The sequence below is a fragment of the Centropristis striata genome, chromosome 6 (genome assembly GCF_030273125.1).
Source record: "Centropristis striata isolate RG_2023a ecotype Rhode Island chromosome 6, C.striata_1.0, whole genome shotgun sequence".
NCBI lineage: Eukaryota > Metazoa > Chordata > Actinopteri > Perciformes > Serranidae > Centropristis > Centropristis striata.
In genome coordinates, this window is record NC_081522.1 from 34,027,537 (window position 1) to 34,034,793 (window position 7,257).

A 7,257-nucleotide genomic window follows, 5' to 3' on the forward strand; every position below is an offset into this window, starting at 1 on the left:
GTTGAGAGAACAGGAGCGCCGGCTGCCTCGGGGAGCTGCGTCTGTAGCGTTTAACACTCTGAGTGTTAAAGTGTCTTTTATCCTGGACTCACACAGAGCTGGAGGTACGCAGGAAGTGTTGTTTTGGTATTTATTAATAGTATAAGGTAAGTGATTAACAAGAAGACACAACAACACAGGATAGAAATACAGATCAGTCATTAAGTAACTAACCTGATCTCTGGTTCTGTCCCCGGGCCAAGAGGAGGCACTGAGGTAAATTCTGTTTTCCATAATCTACAACCAGGGCCACATGGTGGTGTAGTGGTTAGCACTCTTGTCTCACAGCAACTGTGTGGAGTTTGCATGTTCTCCCCGTGTCAGCGTGGGTTTTCACCAGGTTCTCCAGCTTCCTCCCACAGTCCAAAAACATGCACTTAGGTTTAATTGGTGACTCTAAAATGGCCATAGGAGTGAATGAGAGTGTGATTGTCTGTCTCTATGTGTCAGCCCTGTGATAGTCTGGAGACCTGTCCAGGGTGAACCCCGCCTCTCGCCAAATGTCAGCTGGGATCGGCTCCAACCCCCCACGACCCGAGTGTGGATAAGTGGTTAAGGATAATGAATGAATGAATTAACTTCAACTACCCAGAAGCGGGCAACACCTCAGACCAGGCTGTGGGAGCTGAGGGGGAGTTTGGAGGGACCAGTATGGCCCTGTTCATACCTGTGCAGGCGTAAACACACTCAGGACTCACATAGACCACATTCAGAGGTGGTCTAGGCCAGCGGTTCCCAAACTTTTTTAGCTGTGCACCCCCTTCTATGTCCCAACCGGGTTGACGCACCTCCAATCCCCCACACCTTCAAAAAAACAAAATGCAATCAGCTTTTTTATAACCATATTAAAGGCGGCATGTTTAATCATGCTCAAATAATTAAATAATCACCATCACAACAATGCGGTCTCGCATCTGAATTTATCTGAAACACAGTTTCAATGTAATGCAACAAAGTTATGCTCAAGCTTCCACTTTTAAGAGCAAAGAGGATGATGACAGGCTCAGGATCAGAGGCAGAAAGCACATAAGTTGGGAAAATGTTATAATATTTTGAGCCACTTTGAACAAAAATTGCAGCAAGTTTAAATAAGCGTTAGAGTATGGGCTTAAATTTGTCTCATTAATACTTGTAAACACACGGGGGGTGATCTACAAATATTTTTGATTTGCACATGTGTTTTGCTATCCACAAATACAAATTTCTAATTTGTAACTTGAATTTTGGTTTTTACAAATACGAGTGTACTTGTAAATATATTGTGTTTTTGTAAATTTTCCATTTGTAAAAACAAAAAAGCCATTTGTAAAACTGAAAATTCTGCTTGTGAAGTGTGACTCAGCATTTGTGGATCATTAATCACGCACACGCATCTCTTTCCTCACTTACGCATTTTTGAGACGTTCCTGTCGCAGATCCACACAGATCCACAAGCAAATAGCTCGTGATTCACAAATGACCTGCCCTCCTCACCAGTAGGTGGCAGTGTTGTTGTATGCATACAAATATTCCTTCCACAAACACAAATTTAGGATTTGTAACTTGTGTGTTGGTTTTTACAAATAAATGTCTATTCATAAAAAAAAGCCATTTGTAAAACTGAAAATTCTGCTTGTAAAGTGTGACTCAGCATTTGTGGATCACCAATCACACACACGCATCTCTTTCCTCACTTGCGTATTTTTGAGACGTTCTTGTCGCAGATCCACACAGATCCACAAGCAAATAGCTCGTGATTGACAAATGGCCCGCCCTCCTCAACCAGTAGGTGGCAGTGTTGTTCTATGCATTGATGTAGCTATGGTTTGCACTCTGCTTTAAGCGGGCTTTCACTTTGAAGTAAACCTTTCGCGGTAAAACCATGGCTGAAGATGGAGAGCAGCTACCATCCTCTGTAAGTACAACTATTTTTCCTTGTCCTACATTACATTAGCACCTATACCGTGAAAATAAAATGAAAACAATTATAACACTACCGCGACTGTGCCCGTTAACAGATGCCGCGGTCTCCTGTACGGGCCGGGTCTGGCTACGGTTTAAATAAATAAAAGTCGGCCAGGGTCTCAATTGGAGGCCGGGTCTGTTTCTATTTTTGCAAGTTCTTGTGAATGTACAAAACCACTCAAAGCCCACACGACCGCCCGTTTGAGCATTTTCTAAGATGCTTCATCCATGCCAGACCCGACCCGGTCCGATCCGCAGTTGTTGAAGCTCGGACGCAGCCGGACTCACGAGCAGCCCAATTCTCCCTAATTTCTCTAAAAAAAAAAGAAAAAAAGGGAAGCCTGTGGTCAGACCTGACCCGAGTTATTAGAAATATTTTCGACCCGAACCGGGGCATCCGGTCGTGTGTCATGTGGCTCGTTTTGCTTTGTTCCGATTAGTTGAAATGATACAATTGTTGCATTTCTTTCTTTATTTTGTGTTCATAAGGTAACATCCCAAGCGGTTGAAAGTTGTAAACAAATGCCATACGCGAACCAACTGTTCTCTCAGGATCAAAGCCAGAGAGTCATCAACTCTTCAAAAATGATGATTAATGAAACGTTGATGAGAATAAGTGTATTTTTTGAGTGGAGATGGTAACGTGACAACTTTTTTAAATTACAGAGAACAATTGAGACTATGGCCAATGCCTTACTGGGCGCACTAGCGAGGGCTACCTCCAATGCCACCCCAGCTACCCCTGCCCCCACCCCTATCCCGACTGCCACTACTGTATCTGACTTGGCAAGTCGGGTTAATGTGTCTGTAAAGAGGTAGGCTAGAACTGCAAGTTTTTATAACAACCTTAAAAATTGTAACCATTGCGATTTCTTTTTTTTAATGAATTAAATGAAATGATAATTCCCTTGTGTTGTGTATGTTTTGTGTCTCACACTTTGTAGGCAGTTTCCTGGGATGTTCCAGCCAAGAGAGGTGAAGCGAGGAAAGGGCAGGTTTTTCAGTCCCGCAAGGAGCCCTGCTCCTGTCAAGAACACTGCCATCACAGTTTTTGCTTTACCCGGGCCCACAAGTGTGACACCAAAGGGAGGAAAAGAGCTGGAGTTCTCTCGTGCAGGTCTCGGTTAGGTCGCAAGGTGATCCCTGTGTCGGAGGACAGCAAACATTTAGAGGTTTTAGTTTTTAAATACTGCTTACAACTTACAATAACAATTTATCGCTTGTCCATTTCTGACAGTGCCACTCAGTTGGATAACTCCTTAACGCCCTATAATTATATCTTTAGATTGTGTCACTGATGGAAAGTCATTTCAGCAAATTACAGCCTTTACATGGTCGCTGGATGTTTCACAAGGCAACAGGTACTGATCACAGAATCTAAACAGATAGAGTCTAAATTCCTACAGCTGATTTGATGTTCTCCACTTCTCCACGAGTCTAATTGTAATGACATCTGTTTTTGATTTAGGAGGCTGTGGCCAGAGGAGACTGACAGCAGTGCCGCTTGATGCCGAGGGTTACTCTGGCCAGCAGCTTAAAGCTGCATCCAACAATGGCAAAAACATACTGTTTTTGGTTCCTGTACAAGAGGAGCTGGACACAAACCCACTCCCCTACAATTCAGTAGAATTTTCCCAGATGCCACAGGTGGCCTGCAATATTTGCAATGCTAACATTCCCTTACAAATGTTGACATTGCATGCGGAGAACTGCCAACCAACAGAAGTTGTAAGTGTTATACTATGTGATTTTACTTCATGGTATGAAGTTGTTATCCTGATGGATCTGATTGTTTTACTTTGGGCAAAGAGTCTGAACACTCTCGATAGGCATAAGTTTACTTTGCGGTGGGTGAGCACGAAGGAAAGTACCCTCACCTAGAATTGTAGCAAAATACAATATTGAGCAGAGTTACTATGGTGGCTCTAGGCTAGTTATGAAGTTGTGGCATACAAATCAATAACTTGTGCGTGGAAATACTAACTTTTGTGTGATGTGATGTATGCCAGGAAGAATTTCCAAATTTCAACGCTCCCATATCATGGCAGTGTGTGTGCAGAAAGGTAAATTAAGCAAGTTGAGTTGAGTTTTCTCTGCCCATTAATAATTAATCAGGATACCACTGCCACTTACATTACAGTATATGGTATGCATTTGAAATGCATTAAAAAAAATTGGTTCTCATTTTTTGTTGTATTTCTGTTTTAAGCTCATTCAACAATGACACACTTATGGAGCCTGATATGGAGGTCCCAGGACCATCATCAGCTCCTTCCTCATTGGCTCGCTCACCTTTGCGTGTAGCAACAGGTGACATACTACACAGAATTTGTGAATTGGGATGACCGTGAAGCTCTTTTAAAACTGGATAATTGCTACCTTACAGAGAAGTGTAATTACTCATGTTCCTTATTTGTGCCATACAGACTGGAAAAATGCAGAAACCCCAATAGAAGCAATAAAACTGTTCTTTGATGGAGCAAGGGAGGGAGGGAAACATCTGCCACCTCTGCAGTTGTCGTTAGATTCAGGTGATAATGATGAGGAGCGGGACAGCACCCTGATTTCCTTCTACAAGGAAAGGAGAGACAAGAGTCAGTGGGCTGCACCGTTCAATTGTCGCATTTTAGGTATTGTATTCCACACAAAAAACACATTTATGAGAAAATTTAAGTTGAACATATTGTTAAAATGTGATGAGATGTCTCTGTTAATATAATCATTTCATTTTAGGGGATGCTGCAGTTGGTGTTGGTGTGATGAGGCACATTCTGTCCTCATCTATGTCAAAACTGAAACATGGATTTAAGAAGAACATGGGTTTGTTGTACATTCATTTTTAACAAACATATAGGCTGGTGAGAGACATGGGTACTACTGTAAAGAAATGTCCTGAACCTGAATATGTCGTTCTTGATATGCAATATAAAATTTATCTACCTCCATGATGTACTTCACTTACCTTAATAGTAATTTTTGTGAAATACAGATGAATTGAGACCAAGGCCAAAGTACATAAACTATATAAGAAAATGAGACTGAAATTATGATTTAAATAATCTCAACCTGTACTTGCGTATTTTGTGTAATTATTCAGGAAATGCAGCTGTAACTGCACTATTTGAAGGGCAGACAGACCACCTTGTTCCCAGTCTGTCTGCAGCACTACTGGAGTGTGATCTTTTCATAATGGCTGGAAGGATGGTTGGCCATTCCGCCATTCATGGCGGTCCTTCTCTGTCAGGGCTTAGTCCAGCTGTGATAGATGCCCTGACATGTGGGGCAAAGGGAATGGCCACAGCCAAGCTCTGCCTTGAAGACCAGAAATGGACCACAGGGAAACCATCAGTCTAGTGAGTAAACAAAAGTAATTATTTTTTGCAAGATCATAGGTCCCTAAGCACTTTCAGGCACTGTGCTAGAATTTAGGCATGGGCCAGTTGAAAATTTATCATCAGTGATGTCATGTCCACAAATTCATGTGTACTGTATACTAATTTATACTGATTGTACTTTGATTAAGTTGCTGAAGGATGATTGGAGTGAGGAGGAGTCTGTACGGGTGGCCAACCTTTGTCTAGAGTGGTACATCCCAGGGCCAACGAAGGATACCAACAGACTTCTTCTCTTCCAGCAGCTGCTATCTCATTCGGTGTGTATGTGTGGCTCAGGTGGTAGAGCAGGTCGTCTAATGATCAGAGGGTTGGCGGTTCGAATCCCACTCTGTCCTGGTCGTTGTTGTAGTGTCCTTGGGCAAGACACAATCTGTGTGATTGTGTATGAATGTTTGGTGGTGGTCGGAGGTAAAAGGAACCATTTGGGGTACATCTGTCAGTCTGCCCCAGGGCAGCTGTGGCTACAAATGTAGTTTACCACCATGTGTTTTGGGTGCCTTGAAAAGTGATAAATCCAAGCCATTATTATTATTTGTATATTTTTCTAGGACTGTGCATAAAAGCATTTCTTCATGGTGTGACCTTTCAAGTACAATTATGATAATTTATTAATAATTAGGTGGGCTTGTAGAAAGCATTCACCAAACCATACTTGCAATTGAGACAGGTCTTTATTTGTTGAAACCTGTATTCACAGACAAGGCTTCTAGTTAAGGTTTTATGATATCTTAAATTTGAACTTAAATTCTACAACTAATATTCAACAGGTACTTGGGAGAGCAAATGCACAAATAAAACAACTGAGGAAGGGGTTAAAGGAGACGGGCATCTGGCCACTAATTACTGGGCGACCAGACGTGGTTCCCCATCTGTTCCCCAGGCAGTCAGACGTGGAACTCACCCCCCAAGTAGGTTTCCAACTGCATGATACAAGTACATGCATGTTTCATGGAATAACATTGTTTTCCATCTGTCTAGATGGTCATTGAAGCCATAAAGTGGCCCCTTGCCAAAAAGAATGATAGTGATGACAGCGAAGATGACATTGCACCAGCTACAGTCAGCGCCATTGCAAGGTTTTTTCAAACCTTTGTTGAGCAAGGTACAAGTTTGCATATAAATCTAAACATATACAGCAAGGGAAATAAGTATTGAACACACTGAGAAAAGTCAAGGAACCAGCTGTACTATAAAGTATTTTGCACATATTAATGTCATACAGGTTAGTACATTTTCATGGACCACAAAGAGGTTTTTCATTACTGTAGTGTTACACAGTAATGTCATGATGAATAAAGGCACAAAGCTTATTGTTAGACATATATCAATATGAATGTAAGATGAATGTCAGTACTTCTGACACTTGGTAAGCATCATTGGAGCCATTATCTGCAAGGGTAAGGAACATCACTACACCATCAACCAGACACTTAGAGGTCCTTGGCCAGTTTTCTATTCAGGAAGTCAGAAGAGTAGCTCAGGAGCTGAGGACCACTCAGAAGAGCGTTCAATGCTTATTTGTTCTTCTGCTGCACCAAACCATCCACCTGCAATATGTACATTAAGTGCTAATTTATTTTCATTTTTTTGCTAGAGCATCCCCAGACCTTCTGCGGCAGCTGCTTAAATTCTGGACTGGCTGGGAAGTGCCTGTTAAAAGTCTCAGTCTACAGGTGGTACAGTCACGTGGGCGTCACCACCTGCCAACAGCAAGCACGTGTTACAAGCGCTTGCGCATCCCTGACCATTACAACAGTTTTGTGTCTTTACAGTCTGATCTTATGATTTGTCTCAGATCAGTGGAGAGTGGCTTTGGCCTGATTTAACTCTATGCAACTCAGTGCTGTTGAAATTTGTTCTCTTTTCGGTAAAATAATTC

The 7,257-nt window shown here is 42.0% G+C and overlaps 1 long non-coding RNA gene across 1 annotated transcript; it reads left to right on the plus strand.

Moving 5' to 3' along the window:
* Window positions 1-5,917: 5,917 nt before the first annotated feature.
* Window positions 5,918-6,994, plus strand: LOC131973805 (uncharacterized). Its single transcript, XR_009394590.1, has 3 exons — window positions 5,918-6,286; window positions 6,357-6,480; window positions 6,973-6,994. It is a non-coding gene; the product is annotated as an uncharacterized LOC131973805 (long non-coding RNA).
* The last annotated feature ends 263 nt before the right edge of the window (window positions 6,995-7,257 follow it).